At 35.7% G+C, this 15,470-nt stretch overlaps 1 protein-coding gene and 1 pseudogene across 1 annotated transcript in view; both read right to left on the reverse strand.

The window, feature by feature from the left end:
- The window catches only part of DENND1B (DENN/MADD domain containing 1B), a 273,857-nt gene that overhangs the window by 242,874 nt on the left and 15,513 nt on the right, over positions 1-15,470 (reverse strand). The gene's annotated exons all lie outside the window — the stretch shown is intronic.
- Positions 4,794-5,493, reverse strand: LOC105504387 (annotated as a pseudogene).

Here is a 15,470-nt window from a genome sequence, read left to right on the forward strand (position 1 = left end):
CAAATATTTAATAGGTAGAAAACTTACAACATTGGTATCTATACAATTTCACCAGGTAAAGAATTTAAAATTTCAGCTTCATAATCCTATACACAGAATGAATACAATGGGCATAAACTACATACACTCAAAAAGTAAAAAAAAAAAACTGACATAAACGTGGCGACCCACACCTATGGTATGCAGAAAGGCAGAAAGAACATTAAACTTCATTTAGAGATTCAATTTGCAGTCTCAGCTCTTCCACTTTATAACTTTGGAACCTTAAGTATGAAAGAACTTCACTGAACTTTAATTTGCTCAGTAAAATGAGGATAGAGGATAGCTATTGAACCTAACATAGAGAGTTGTTGAGAAAATCAAAATTAATTTAAAATAATATATGTAAAATCCCTTTCAATCTGTAAATTAGTACACAAATTTACATTACAAGGAGAAATATTAAATATAATACAATGGCACTATTTCAAGTCTTAGTCGATACCATCTAATATAGCGATCCAATTTCTCTAGTAATATTTTTCTTTCAAAAACTCAGTTCATAAAAAGTTTTATGTTATCAACTGTAGGCATATATTTACCTAGAGGTAAATAACCACAAACTAATCTGTCATATAACATCCTAATTCTCATCATTACCATAACAATAATATCAAGGGACAGAATTTTTACACTTCAGTTTCATATTTCTACTGTGTGTTTTGTGGAACAAGACGCATTTACTGAGTACCTACTTACATAACACTTTAAAGAATCTTAAAAAGAAGAAAAGATAACATCTCTGACTTTAGCAATCTTGCAGCCTAGCTGGCATAATACTATATATTCATAAATAATGCAAATTAAAGTGATAGACTTCACTTTTGGTCATGAGGCAGTAACAGGCACAAACCAGCTGGCCCACCATAAACAATGTAAAATAAAATAAAACTGTATAAAATATTTGAAATAAATATTTTTTAAAGTTGAGCAATAGGAAAAGCAAGACTGTGGTCTCTGGGAAAAAGAAATTACACAAAATGAGCACTACAATCTCCCTGACTTTCTGTCTCAAGGCACTTTCAGAACTGCAGCACACAAAGAACTACAGTCTTGCTGAGCAGCGGAAAAAGAGAAAAAAGTTTGGAGGTGAAGCAAAATTTGTGGAAGAAAATATCAAATACAAGGAACATCAGAAATCCATACAAGGGTCATATTAAGTCTTTGGCCAAACACTAGGTTGCACATGTACAGGGTGACACTCCTGATGATGCCTGGCAGTGAATAGCTGAATGAAGACTCTGGTGGTCACATAGTACCAAGAGACAGAACAAGCAGATAAAACCATGAACATGTGAGGAATTCAACTGAGATGCCTCAGAAAGGTCACACTGTTAGGAGACAATTCCAGGGGTCTCTCACTTCTCTTCACTTCTTTACAGCAGAGATAGATGACTGGGTTTTATTCCAGACTATCTTTTCCAGGATGACTGATTAATAGGGGAAGTAATCATTAACAAGGTTTTAAACTATTAACATGATATTAACAAGATTAAAGCAAACACCCTTAGAAAATAGTCTCCATCCCAAGCAGAGAGCACATTACCTTATAGCCTTGGAAGACAGAAACACAGATATACCTTGAAGATATTACAGGTTCAGTTTCAGATCACCTCAATAAAATGAGTATCACAATAAAGCAAGTCACACAAATTTTGTGATTTCCTAGTGCATATAAAAGTTATGTTCATACTATACTATAGTCTATTAAGTGTGCAATAGCATTATGTCTTTAAGAATGTACAAACCCTAATTTAAAATTACGTTATTGCTTTTAAAAAATGCTAACAATCTTCTGAACTTTCAGCAAGTAGTAATCTTTTTGTTGGTGGAGGGTCTGCCTCAATGTTGATGGGTGCTAACTGATCAGCATGGTGGCTGCTGAAGGCTAGGGTGGCTGTGGAATTTCTTAAAATAAGGCAACAATTAACTTTGCCACATCAATTGATTCTTCCTTTCACAAAAGATTTCTTTGTACCATAAGATGTGGTTTGATAGCATTTTATCCACAGTAGAACATCTTTCAAAATTAGAATCAATCTCAGCTGGTTACAGTAGTGCAGGCCCGAAGTCCTAGCTACCAGGGAGGCTGAAGCAGTAGGACAGCTTGAGCCCAGGTGTTCAAAGCCAGCCTGGGCAACACAGCAAGACCCCATCACAGAAAAAAATATTGGAGTCAATCCTCTCAAACCCTTCCCTGCTTTATCATATAAGCTTATGTAATACTCTAAACCCTTGTTTGTCATCTCAACAATGTTCAGAGCATCTTTACCAGTAGAGTCCATCTTAAGAAACCACATTCTTTGCTCATCCATAAGAAGCAATTCCTCATACATTAAAGTTTCATCATAAGATAGCAGCAATTCGGTCACATATTTAGGATTTACTTCTAATTCTAGCTCTCCTGCTGAGGTGGAGAAAGTTTTAGTGGTCTGGATGGAAGATCAAACCATCCACAACATTGCTTTAACTCACAGCCTAATCCAGAGCAAGGTCTTACCTCTCTTCAATTCTGGGAAGGCTGAGAGAGATGTGGAAGCTACAGAAGAAAAATCTGAAGCTAGCAGAGGTTGGTAGCTTCACACATATCCACCACATCTGTGTTACTTATTCCACTGAAGTCTTAAACCCCTCCAAAGTCATTCATGAAGGTTGGAATCGATTTGTTCTAAACTTCTGTTAATGTTGATATTTTGACCTCCTCCCATGAATCATGAAATATTCCTAAACACATCTAGAATGACGAATCCTTTCCATCCACCAAAGAGATTTTTCAATGTACTCTGCCAAGATCCATCACAGGAATCAGTACCTAGGGCATCTATAGCCTTCCAGAAAGTATTTCTTACATTTAGACTTAATGATATAAAACTTGAAAGTCAAAATTACTCTTTGATCCATGGGCTGCAGAATGGATGTTGTGTTAGCAAGCATTAAAACTTTTGTCTTCTTGTATATCTCCATCAGAGCTCTTGGGTGAACAGGTACATTGTCAGTGAGCAACGATACTCTAAAAGAAATGTTTTTTTCTAAGCAGTAGGTCTCAACAGTGGCTCTAGAATATTCAATAAGTCATGCTATAAACACATATGCTGTCATCCAGGCTTTGTTATTCCATTTAGAGAGCACAGGCAGAGTAGATTTAGCATAATTTGTAAGGGCCCTGGGATTTTTGAATTGATAAATGAGCACTGGCTTCAACTTCAAGTCACTAGCTACATTAGCCCATAACAAGAGTCAGCCTGTACTTTGAAACTCAGAAGGCAAGAACTGACTTCACCTTTCTAGCTAGGAAAGCCTCATATGGCATCTTCTTTTAATATAAGGCTGTTTCATCTTCACTGAAAATCAGTTGTTTAATGTAGCCACCCTCATCAATGATCTCATCTAGATCTCCTGGATAACTTGCTGCAGCTCCTACATCAGCACTTGCTGCTTCACCATACACACTTTCATGTTACAGAGATGGCTTCTTTCCTTATCTCATGAACCAACCTCTGCTAGCTTCAAATTTTTTTTCTGCAGCTTCCACATCTCTCTTAGCCTTCCCAGAATTGAAGAGAGGTAAGACCTTGCTCTGGATTAGGCTGTGACTTAAAGCAATGTTGTGGATGGTTTGATCTTCCATCCAGACCACTAATTATTTATTATTTTGAATTATAACCATCTGCTTAATACAATTACACCATTTTCACTTCTAAGAACCATCTCATAATTTAAAGAATGATACGGCTGAGAAAGATACTTTGGAAGCCACTTTTAGGCATTGCTGAATTTAAATCATCTTCCAAATACTACATTCTGCCCCTTTCTCTATTGTAATAGTTTATCTGAAAGCACAAAAAAATTAGTAAATTGCTTTTATTATGCAATTCTGAAATATCAAGTCTACTGCCTCCAATAAAAAATCAGTAACTCCTTTTATAACATTAAGGTCAAGTCATTTGTAAGGACAGTGTCAACTGCAACTTTTTGCCACTTACGACTAATCCATTATAAACAACTGTCAATCTTAAAAACACAGTTCCAGTAAACATGTAGTTATACTGGGAACAGATAAGAAAATACAAGGCCGGCATGGTTGCTCATGCCTGTAATGCCAGAACTTTGAGAGGCCAAGGCAGATGGATCATATGAGGACAGGAGTTCAAGACCAACCTAACCAACACAGCAAAACCTGTCTCTACTAAAAATACAAAAAGAAATTAGCTGGGTATGGTGGCACTTGCGTGTAATCCCAGCTACTCAGGAGAGTGAGGCATGAGAATCACTTGAACCCAGAAGGCAATGGTTGTAGTGAGCCAAGATCATGCTACTGCACTCTAGCCTGGGTGACAGAGACTATGTCTCAATAATAAAAAAAAAAAAAAAGACAGAAAAGAAAAAAGGAAAAAAGAAAAAAAAAGAAAGAACGAGAAGCTCACTGGCTATGCTAAACCAAATGAATGAAACACAGCCAAACTGATTTTACACCATGGGTCTATACAAATAAATAAACAAAATTCTATCCTATTTTTCTGGATTTTTTCTTACATCTCCCCTTATACAAATATGAGAATGTTTCATTTTATTCACTTCAATAGGACAAAGTCCTTAGAGAAAGATTGAAAAGAGCAGATAATCAAACTCCCAAATTTTATGCTTATTTCTTGTTCTAGCGCTATCAATTTTCTGACATATTTAATGTAGGCAGGAAAACGTTCTCAGCAAATTGAGCATTTGAGTCTACAAATGTCTTGAAGCACTCTGGCAAGTTACGCATATCCCATGTCGCTTTTGGTTTCCCATCTCTTCTTTGCTTCAAACCTCCATGCAAGTGTCTTCTTTTTTCGGGTAGCCTGTGAATTTTCAACCTCCTTTTTGGCTTTTACAAAGTTGTGGCAGGCAACTGCTTTGGCAATTTTTACAGCAAGCTCTCAAGTAGCTAGCTGGTTTCTGAGTTCCTCAGTCTTCTCAATATTCCACTCCTCCAAAGACTGGTCTATCCTTTCTTCAAGGCCTGATTTCTCAACTTTCTTCCCTTTAACATGGGGGTCAAATCTATCATTGACTCCAAAATACTGAGTAAGCTCCTTCCACTGGGTTTCATTTGAGGACTGTTCACTGTGAGATTCTTTTTCACTCCTCAGTTTATCTTTTCCGGAGCATTTTCTTGTTTTCCCCTCTGAATCCTGAGGTTGCGTTTTTCTGCTCAGAATCTTTTTTATGTAATTCTTGAAATTTATTCTACATGTCTAGGGGAATTCCAGAAGGACACTCTTCATAGGCATTACATTCGACTCTGTTTCAGTTTTGGGTTCATCTATCAAGAATCTATGATTCCTGTTTTTCTGATACTCCCATCCTCTTTATCTTCTTGTAAGTTCAGTCCAGAGTCCTCCAATGTAGCTTCATCTTCAGAGTTCACTCAATATCACTTTCATTTAGGCCAGGAGGTAGCAGCCCACTCCACATCTTTTCTTCTGTCAGAAAGCAGTCACCTGGCGGCCATCTTAAAACCCCATCCAAAAATGTTTTAAATATTGGGAGAGTTACCAAAATGAGACACAGAGACACAAAGTGAGCACATGCTGTTAAAAAAAAAAAAAAAAAAAAAGGCACCAGTAGACTTGATCAAGGCAGGGCTGCTACAAATCGTCAGTTTTTTAAAAAACACAATACCTACAAAGCACAACAAAGCAAAGTGTAATAAAACAAGATTTGCCTAAAGTGTCTGCCTCCAACAGCAAAAAGCAGGCATGCTTACTGCACACTATATGCTACTTGGGTTTCCTAAACTCAGGATTCCTCTTCTATAACACATTCAACTGCATTTGCAGGCAACCACCTGGGTGCATTCACACCCCACTCCTGTAATTCAGGGGCAAGGAAAACTGACACAAATTATTGATGCTCATGTCACCTGTGCCATGAATAATAAAGTCCTCTATCTCTGATCGTGGAAACTCATGTCTTCTGATAGCATCAATGAAACCATAAGAAGCTAACCAGTTAGCACGTAAATAGAATAAAATTTCAAACTCTACACAGTTGTTGACACACACCTGAGGAGTAAGACTACGTTAGCCTTAGAGGTAAAATACTCTAGACCCACCCAAAGATTGAAAACGAACCTTGAAAAGATCTAATTGGTCCATCAAAAATTTGATTGCCCACTGAAACAAAATGCGATGCTTAGTTTAAAAAAGATAAATTTCAAACTGTCAATAATATGATACCCAAAATATTTAGCATTTAACAAAAAATTATCAGACATGCAAGGAACCAATAAAATATCAGGGAAGTAGGGGTGGGGTGGGGTGGGGGTGGCATGAAAAGTAAACAGAAACAAATCGAAAATGAAACAGATATTAGAATTACCAAACAAGAATTTTTAAAAAGAGTTATGCAGTTTATGCAGTAGGCAGAATAGTGACCCCTCAAAGATATCTATATCCTGATGCCTAGAACCTGTGACTGTATTACATAACATAGGAGAATTAAGATTGCAGACGCAGTTAAGGTTGCCAATCAGCTGACCTTAAAATAGGGAGCATATCCTAGATTATCCAAGTGGTACAATCACAAAGATCCTTAAATGTTGAAGACAAAGCAGAAGTATCAGCATCAGAGTGATAAACCAGGAAAAAGACTCATCGGCTATTGTGGGCTTTGAAGATGGAAAGAGGCCAAGAGCCACAGAAGGAAGGCAGCCCCTTGGAGGCTGAAAAAGGAAAGAAAACACTCTCCTAGAGCTTCCAGAAAGAAACACAGCCCTGCTGACATCTTGGCTTTTGCTCAGTGAGTACCATTTCAGTCTTCTCCTTTCCAAAACTGTAAGATAATAAATTTATATTATTTTAAGCCACTATGTTTGCAGTAATTTGTTACAGCAAAACAAGAAATTAAAACAAGCTATTAAAACTACATCTAAGTATTTAAAGGAAAAGATAGAATGAATTAACAGATAGAGATCCTCAGTAGAAAAACAGAATCTATTAAAAAGATTCAAAATCTAGAACTGAAAAAATACATTATTTGAGACAAAAACATTCACTATATGGGCTTCACAGCAGATTGGATACTGCAGAATAAAAGATTAGAGAACCTAAGTACAGAATAATCGAAACTGTACAAACTGAGGCACAGAAAGAAAAAATACTGAGAAAAATAAAACAGAGTCCCTGTGACTCATGAAACAATATCAGTCTGATACACATGAACTGTGTCCCCAAGGGAAAAACAATAAAGGAGGATAAACAGAAAAACAGTTTCAATAAAATAATGTTCAAAACTTTTCTGAATATATGTATGTACATATATAGATAAAAATTTATAGACCCAAGAAGTTCAAAAAGTCCCAGGCAGGATACATACAAAGAAAACTAAACCTAGCACGTAACAACCAAATTTCTGAAAACCACGATAAAAAGGGAAAACCTTAAAAGCAGACAAAGGAAAAAAAAAAGATATCATATAGATAATGATTAAAAACGTCTGCTTAGGTATCATCAAAAACTATGCAAGCCAGAAGACAACAGAACATTATTAAAAATGCTGAAAGAAAAAAACTAGAAATCTATTCCCAAGTAAATTATCCTTCAAAAATTAAGATATAATAAAGACATTTTCAGATAAAACCTGAGAGAATGTGTCACCAGCAGACTTGATGTACAATTAATATTTCAGGCTAAAAGAAAATAATGCCAGATCATACTTCAAATTTACATAAAGGAAGAATGCAAGGAATGGTAAATAGTAGGTACATAAGATTTTTTTTCCATTTCTTAACTTTTTTAAAAAGGAACTGTCTAAACAAAAATAATTTATTATGGGGATTCTCTTATTTAACAGTTTCAATTTATGGTGAGGTTTTTTGTTTGTTTGTTTGTTTGTTTTGTTTTGTTTTGTTTTTGAGACAAGATCTTGCTCTGTCGCCCAGGCTGGAATGCAGTAGCACCATCACGGCCCACTGCAGCCTGGAGCTCCTGGGCTAAAGTAATCCTTCCCCTAAGCCTCTGGAGTAGCTGGGACTACAGGTCCACACCACCACACCTAGCTGATTTTTTTATGTTTTGTTGAGATGAGGTCTCGCTATTTTGGCCAGGCTGGTCTCGAACTCCTGGTCTCAAGCAATCCTCCCACCTCAGCTTCCCAAACTGCTGAGACTACAGGCGTGAGCCACCATGCTTGACCAGGATTTTCTTTCATATAGATAAAATAGTGTATGACAGCAATAGCACAAAGGAAGGAAAGGAGTAAAATATACGTGAACTCTGGGAAGGCTCTTATACTCACAGTGGTATAATTTTAATTCACTGTAGATATGACCACAATAGATACGCTCATATAATCATGAAATACAATGTAATCCTTAGAGCTACTGAAAACAAAGCCAAGAGAAGAGAAAAGCATAAAATACTAAAAAAAGAAAAATACATTAATCTAGAAGACGATGAGAAGGAAGCAAAAAGGAAACAACAATCGAAACAAAAACCAAAAGTACAACTATAAAACAAATAAGATAATGAATTTAAACCTAACCATATCAATACTTGCACTTAATACAAACGTGTCAAACATTCTAATTAAAGGCAATGATTGTCAGACTGGATAGAAAAGCATAGATAGATAGATAGATAGATAGATAGATAGATAGATAGATAGATAGATAGATAGATAAGAGATAGGTAGTTTGGTAGGTTGGTAGGTAAGTAGATAGACAGATATAAATATAGACATAGTTTAGACATAGACAATTTAGAAGACAGACTGGAAAAAGAATTTCATGCAAACACTAATCAAGAGGAAGGTAGAGCAGTTCTATTCATATAAAAGTAAACTTAAAGACAAAAAGCATTACAACCAAATTTCTGAAAACCACAATAAAGAAACAACCTTTTGAACTAACCCTTTTAACATATGAAATTTCTCTCTGTCAGAGAAAAAGAGACAGAGACAGAGAGAAATTTCAGATGTTAAAATGGTTAGTTCATAAAGAAGATATAACAGTTGTAAATGTGTACGCTTATTGCAACAGAGCTTCAAAATACATGAAGCAAAACCTAACAGCACTAAAAGAGGAAACCAAGAAATTCACAATTATAGTTGGAGAATTTAACACTCTTCCCCCAGTAAGTGAAAGAAACAGATCCAAAAAAAAAACACATAAAAGATTTGAAAAACACTATCAATCAACTTTATCTAATTGGCATTTAAACAATACATCCAACAACCATAGAATATACATTCTATATAAGTGCACACTGAATTTTAACCAAGATAGACCATCTCATGGGCCATAAAACAAATCTCACATTTCCAAGGATTGAAGTCATACAGAGTATGTTCTCTGACCTAAATCAAATTAAAAATAAATAATAAAAATATATCACAAAGAATCTCAAATGTCTGGAAATTAAGCACCTCATTTCTAAATAACCTATGGATCAAGAAAAAAGTGACAAGTGAAACTAGAAAATATTTTCAAGTACATAACAATGAAAACACAATATATCCAAAGTTGTAGGACACAGCTAAAACACTGCTTAAAAGTCAATTTACACATTTATGATTACATTAGAAAAAGAATTAAAAATTAACACTCTAATCTTCCACATTAAGAAGCTAGAAAAAAATTAAACCAAAACTAGAAGAAAATAATAAATGTTGGCCAGGCACGGTGGCTCACACCTGTAATCCCAGCACTTTGGGAGGCCGAGGCTGGTAGATCACTTGAGGTCAGGAGTTCGAGACCAGCCTGGTCAACATGGTGTAATCTTGTCTCTACTAAAAATACAAAAATTAGCCAGATGTGGTAGCATGCACCTCTAATCCCAACTACTCAGGAGGCTGAGTCAGGAGAATCACTTGAACCCAGGGGGCGGAGGTTGCAGTGAGCCGAGATCACACCACTACACTCCAGCGAGACAGAGAGAGAGAGAGAGAAGAGAAGAGAAGAGAAGAGAAGAGAAGAGAAGAGAAGAGAAGAGAAGAGAAGGGAGAGAGAGAAGGAGGAGGAGGAGGGAGGAGGGGAGAAGGAGGAGGAGGAGGAGGAAGAGAAGAAGAAGAAAAAAAAAGGAGGCGGCAGCGGTGACGACAGCAGAAATCAATGAAAACAGAAAATGGAGACATCAACAAAATACTGTATTGGCTCTCTGAAAATATCAATGAAATTGATAAACTCCTAAACAAGACTAATAAAAAAAAGAGAGGTGATATGTGAATTATTAATATTGGAAGAAAAGGGGCTTATCACTGCAGATCTTACAAAAATTAAAAAGATAAATATTATGAATGGTCTTGTGCCAATACCTTTTATAATTAAATAAAATTCCTGAATTTTGTTTAAATTTCAAATTCCTTGAAAATTACCAAAACTGACACAAGGAGAATCCAAAAGTCTGATTAATCATTTATCTGCTAAATAATTTGAATTCATAATTAAAATCCTTCCCACAAAGAAACCTTTGGGCCTAGGTAACTTCATGGGTGAATTCTATCAAACATTTAAGACAATGGTATCAGTATAATTCAACTAAATTAAGTTTCTACATACATTGAAGATGTAATTGTAATAAAGCAATTTTATCAGAAATATATTGAAAACACTAACTTCTGATTTTTCCCTGAGTTTAGCAGCTCTTTGGCAAAAACACCAAAAATAGAAATTGTTTTCAAAGACTAATTTTTTTTCTTTCTTTTTATTATTATTATACTTTAAGTTCTAGGATACATGTGCACAACCTGCAGGTTTGTTACATATGTATACATGTGCCATGTTGGTGTGCTGCACCCGTTAACTCGTCATTTACATTAGGTATAACTCCTAATGCTATCCCTCCCCCCTCCCTGTGGGGGGCCTGGTGTGTGATGTTCCCCACCCTGTGTCCAAGTGATCCCATTGTTCAGTTCCCACCTATGAGTGAGAACATGCAGTGTTTGGTTTTCTGTCCTTGTGACAGTTTGCTCAGAATAATGGTTTCCAGCTTCATCCATGTCCCTACAAAGGACATGAACTTATCCTTTTTTACAGCTGCATAGTATTCTATTATGTATATGTGCCACATTTTCTTAATTCAGTCTATCACTGATGGGCATTTGGGTTGGTTCCAAGTTCAAAGACTAACTTGACTACAAAAAAATTTAAACTTCTGAATAAAGAATATAAAACAAAACTAAAAGATAAATGTTAAATTGGAAAAATACCAATATGTGATAAATAATTGGTTGCTATAGATAAAATTAAAGCCTTTATCAAATGTGCAAAACACAAAAATATAAAATGCACCAAAGAAATATTAATGCCAACATGAAATACTGGCCAACTTTTCTAATCAATCAAAATATAAAGTAAAGCAAGATAGGCAAATATGTTTTCAAAAATTAAAAAAGGGAAATATCTCTGGAAAAGGCAAACTGTAGAGACAGTAAAAAGACCAAGGGTTGGAGGTAAGAAGGGATGAAAAGGTGAAGCACAGAGAATATTTAGGGCAATAAAACTATTTCTGTATGATACTATAATGGGGGATATGTGTCATTATACATTTGTCAAACCCACATAATATTCAACACGATAAAACACTAAACTATGGCTTTGGGTGATAATTATGTGTTAATGTAGATTCATTGCTTGTAATGAATTTACCACTCTGGTGGGAGATGTTGATAGTGAGGAAAGTTGTGCATATGTAAGGGCAAGGGATATACGGGAAAACTCTTTACACGGAATTTTGCTATGAACCAAAAACTGCTTTAAAAAGGAAGTTGATGGCCATGTGCAGCGGCTCACAACTGTAACCCAAACACTTTGGGAGGCCGAGGTGAGCAGATCACCTGAGGTCAGGAGTTCGAGACCAGCCTGGCCAACATGGTGAAACCCCGTCTCTACTAAAAATACTGGGTGTGGTGGCGCACGCCTATAGTCCCAGCTGCTCAGGAGGCTGAGACAGGAGAATCACTTGAACCCGTGAGGAGGAGGCTGCAGTGAGCCGAGATCGCGGCACTGCACTCCAGCCTGGCAACAGAGCATGACTCCAACTCAAAAAATATAATAAAAATAATAAAATAAATAAAATAAAGTATATTTTTAAAATATATATATGACCTCAAAGACTAAGTAAAAAAACACTAAATTATTTTAATAATATTTCAATATTGACTATTAAAATTATGTTTTGGACATATGGAATACTAAGTAAAAAAACTAAATTATTTTAATAATATTTCAATATTGACTATTAAAATTATGTTTTGGACATATGGAATTAAATAAAACATATTGTTAATATTTTTTTAAAAAGAATTAATACCTAGTATTGTTGAGAACTGTGGTACAGAGAGGCTCTCTTAACTATTAATAAGACTATGTATCTTTTCAGGAAGGCAATCTGTCAATACATATCCAAAGTCCAACAATGACACTCAAGAACTTATTTGAAGCAGATAATAATACAAGTATAAATGAGATATATACACAGTCAGCCATACAATAAAATTCCAGGTAACTATTAAAACTGAAAAAGTAGGCCGGGCACAGTGGCTCACACTTGTAATCCCAGCACTTTGTCGGGCTGAGGCAGGCAGATCATTTGAGGCCAGGAATTCCAGCCTGGGCAACATGGCAAAAAATTAGCCAGGTGTGGTGGTGCATGCCTGTAATCCCACTTACTCAGGTGGCTGAGGCATGAGAACCACTTGAACTCAGGAGGCAAAGGGTGCAGTAAGCCAAGATCGAGCCACCACACTCCAGCCTGGGCAACAAAGGGAGACTCTGTCTCAAAAAAAAAAAAACTGATACAGTAGATCTATTTTCAGACACAGGAAGATGTTCATAACAAATTATCAATTGGTAATGGTCAGATAATAGGATACCATGAACAGATGAATCAGTTTATGGAAAATGCATATTAATGCAAATATATTCATATAGAGATGTGTAACAGATTGTTCAACAAAATATTACCCATTATATTCTCTGGGTGATAGAATTCTAGTCTCTTCGTGTTATTTTCTTCTTCTGTTTGAATCTTTTGCAATGGGCCTGACGCTTTTGATAAAACATAAAGGTATTTACACTCATACACATACATAGGCATACATACACAGACACATACTAACAGTATTTGGCTACCCTAACTTCCAATTTCTCCTAGCAAAGAAAAATTTCATTCTACCTAAAGAAATCATTCACTTGAATCTGTAATTCGAGGCAAGTCTCTCAAGTCACTATACTTATCTGATATAAAATTGAAGTTTACTGGAAAAAGTGTGGGTTTTAGAGTTGAAATCTTGGTTCAAGTCTGCCAGTTACATGTATCAGCCTGGTCCCTCACTTTTCTGTGCTCCACTTTCCTCAAATGTAAAATAGGAATACAAATATACATCCTATCAAAAGATGGGTATGAGAATCAAATAAATAATTCATATGAAAAATACTTTCTCAAAATACTTTCTAAATTATTAGTAGTGGAAGTATCTAAATTATTAATATTGGTAGTATACCCTTAAGAGTAGCATACTGCCCAACAGAAAAAAAAAAATACAATGGTACGGGATGCCAAAACAAAAGAAGAAAGGATCAGACTTTTAAAAATGGGAAGAAAACTAGTAAAGAGAAAATATGTGAAGAAATATATGCAGATAATAAGGAAATAAAATAAGCTTAAACTAATAAGAATTTCCATTTTTAAAAAAATCAAATAAATGGAGAAGTAGTTGTATTAGTCTGTTTTCACACTGCTGATAAAAACATACCCAAGACTGGGCAATTTACAAAAGAAAGAGGTTTATTGGACTTACAGTTCCACAAGGCTGGGGAGGCCTCATAACCATGGTGGAAGGCAAGGAGGAGCAAGTCACACCTTCTGTGGATGGTAGCAGGCAAAGAGAGAGCTTGCGCAGAGAAACTCCCATTTTTAAAACCATCAGATCTCGTGAGACCCATTTACTATCACAAGAACAGCACAGAAAAGACCTGTTCCCAGGATTCAGTCATCTCCCAGCAGGTCCCTCCCACAACATGTGGGAATTATGGGAGCAACAAGATGAGATTTGGGTGGGGACACAGAGCCAACCCATATCAGTAGTTACAAAGTGGTCACATGGAGAATAAAATATCTGTACGTTTAAAAGTATAGGGAAATATACACAATGTATAGTAAAACCAAAAAATATTTTTCACCAATAGCATCAGACTAGTTCTTCATTAAGAGTGCCAAGGATTATCCTACACATAGAGTCTAGGAAAGAAGAATTAAGGAATAGAATATTTTGATTAGCTAACAGACTGATAGAATTAATATATTCACTTGTTCCTCTGTGGATTTTAGTCTACCAGGCCAGACGCCGTTTGTTCCTAAATGTTTTTCCAACAATTAGAATGTGCTTCCATTAGGCTGGGCATGGTGGCTCAGGCCTCTAATCCCAGCACTCTGGGAGGAGGCGGTGGGCAGATTACTTGAGGTCAGGAGTTCAAGACCAGCCTGGCCAACAAAGCGAAATCCCATCCCTACTAAAAATACAAAAATTAGCCGGGTGTGATGGCATGCGCCTATAATCCCAGCTACTCAGAAGGCTGAGGCAAGAGAATCGCTTGAACCCAGGAGGCAGTAGTTACAGTGAGCCAATATCATGCCACCGCACTCCAGACTGGGAGACAAAGCAAGTCTCCATCTCAAAAAAAAAAAGAATATGCTTCCATTAAACAATTAAATTTATTATTTAGGGAAAACAATGGCATAAATAGCCAGACTTTCAGAAAAACATGGGTCACTAATAATAAACTAATAATAAATTTTATTCATTATCCCTTTTATTAAAAAAAATTCATTAAAACAGATGAACATTAGATACTTATGTGTAATAATTATCGGAACCCACAATGAGAATTAATCATTATTAAAGAAAATACTACACCTGAAAGGGAAAGAAATATTTGCATAAATATAATACATCTCTCATAATCCTTAATACATCTCTCATAATCCTTAATTTTTATTGCCATTGTGAAATTTTGCAATTCTCTCTCCTAGCTTTGGAGTCAGAAGCCCTCACTGATATACTGTGACACTATGCCATTATATATTAAATATATTTATATATATACACACTATATATATACACAGACACATGTATGTATATAAAACAAAAGAATCTATTTATTCTTGCAAGTGACAAAAGAGATGTATCTGCAGTTTGCTTAAATTATATTAAAAATAACCATCTATTTAAAAACATAGTCATATAATTTATTATCTCTATTGATCATTACACGTTTACAGAAGAAAGAGAAGGGGGATCATAACTGTTCTCATTTTAAGACAAAGAAACAGGCTCAGAGTGGTTCAACTGGAACGCCAACCCAATTTCTAACTCTAATCTAACTCTAGAGTTCTGCCATCCTACCTAGCAGCATAGAACAACAGTGAACAAAAGCAGTGAATAAAAAGCCA

The sequence above is a fragment of the Colobus angolensis genome, unplaced genomic scaffold (assembly GCF_000951035.1).
Source record: "Colobus angolensis palliatus isolate OR3802 unplaced genomic scaffold, Cang.pa_1.0 Scaffold91, whole genome shotgun sequence".
Classification (NCBI taxonomy): domain Eukaryota; kingdom Metazoa; phylum Chordata; class Mammalia; order Primates; family Cercopithecidae; genus Colobus; species Colobus angolensis.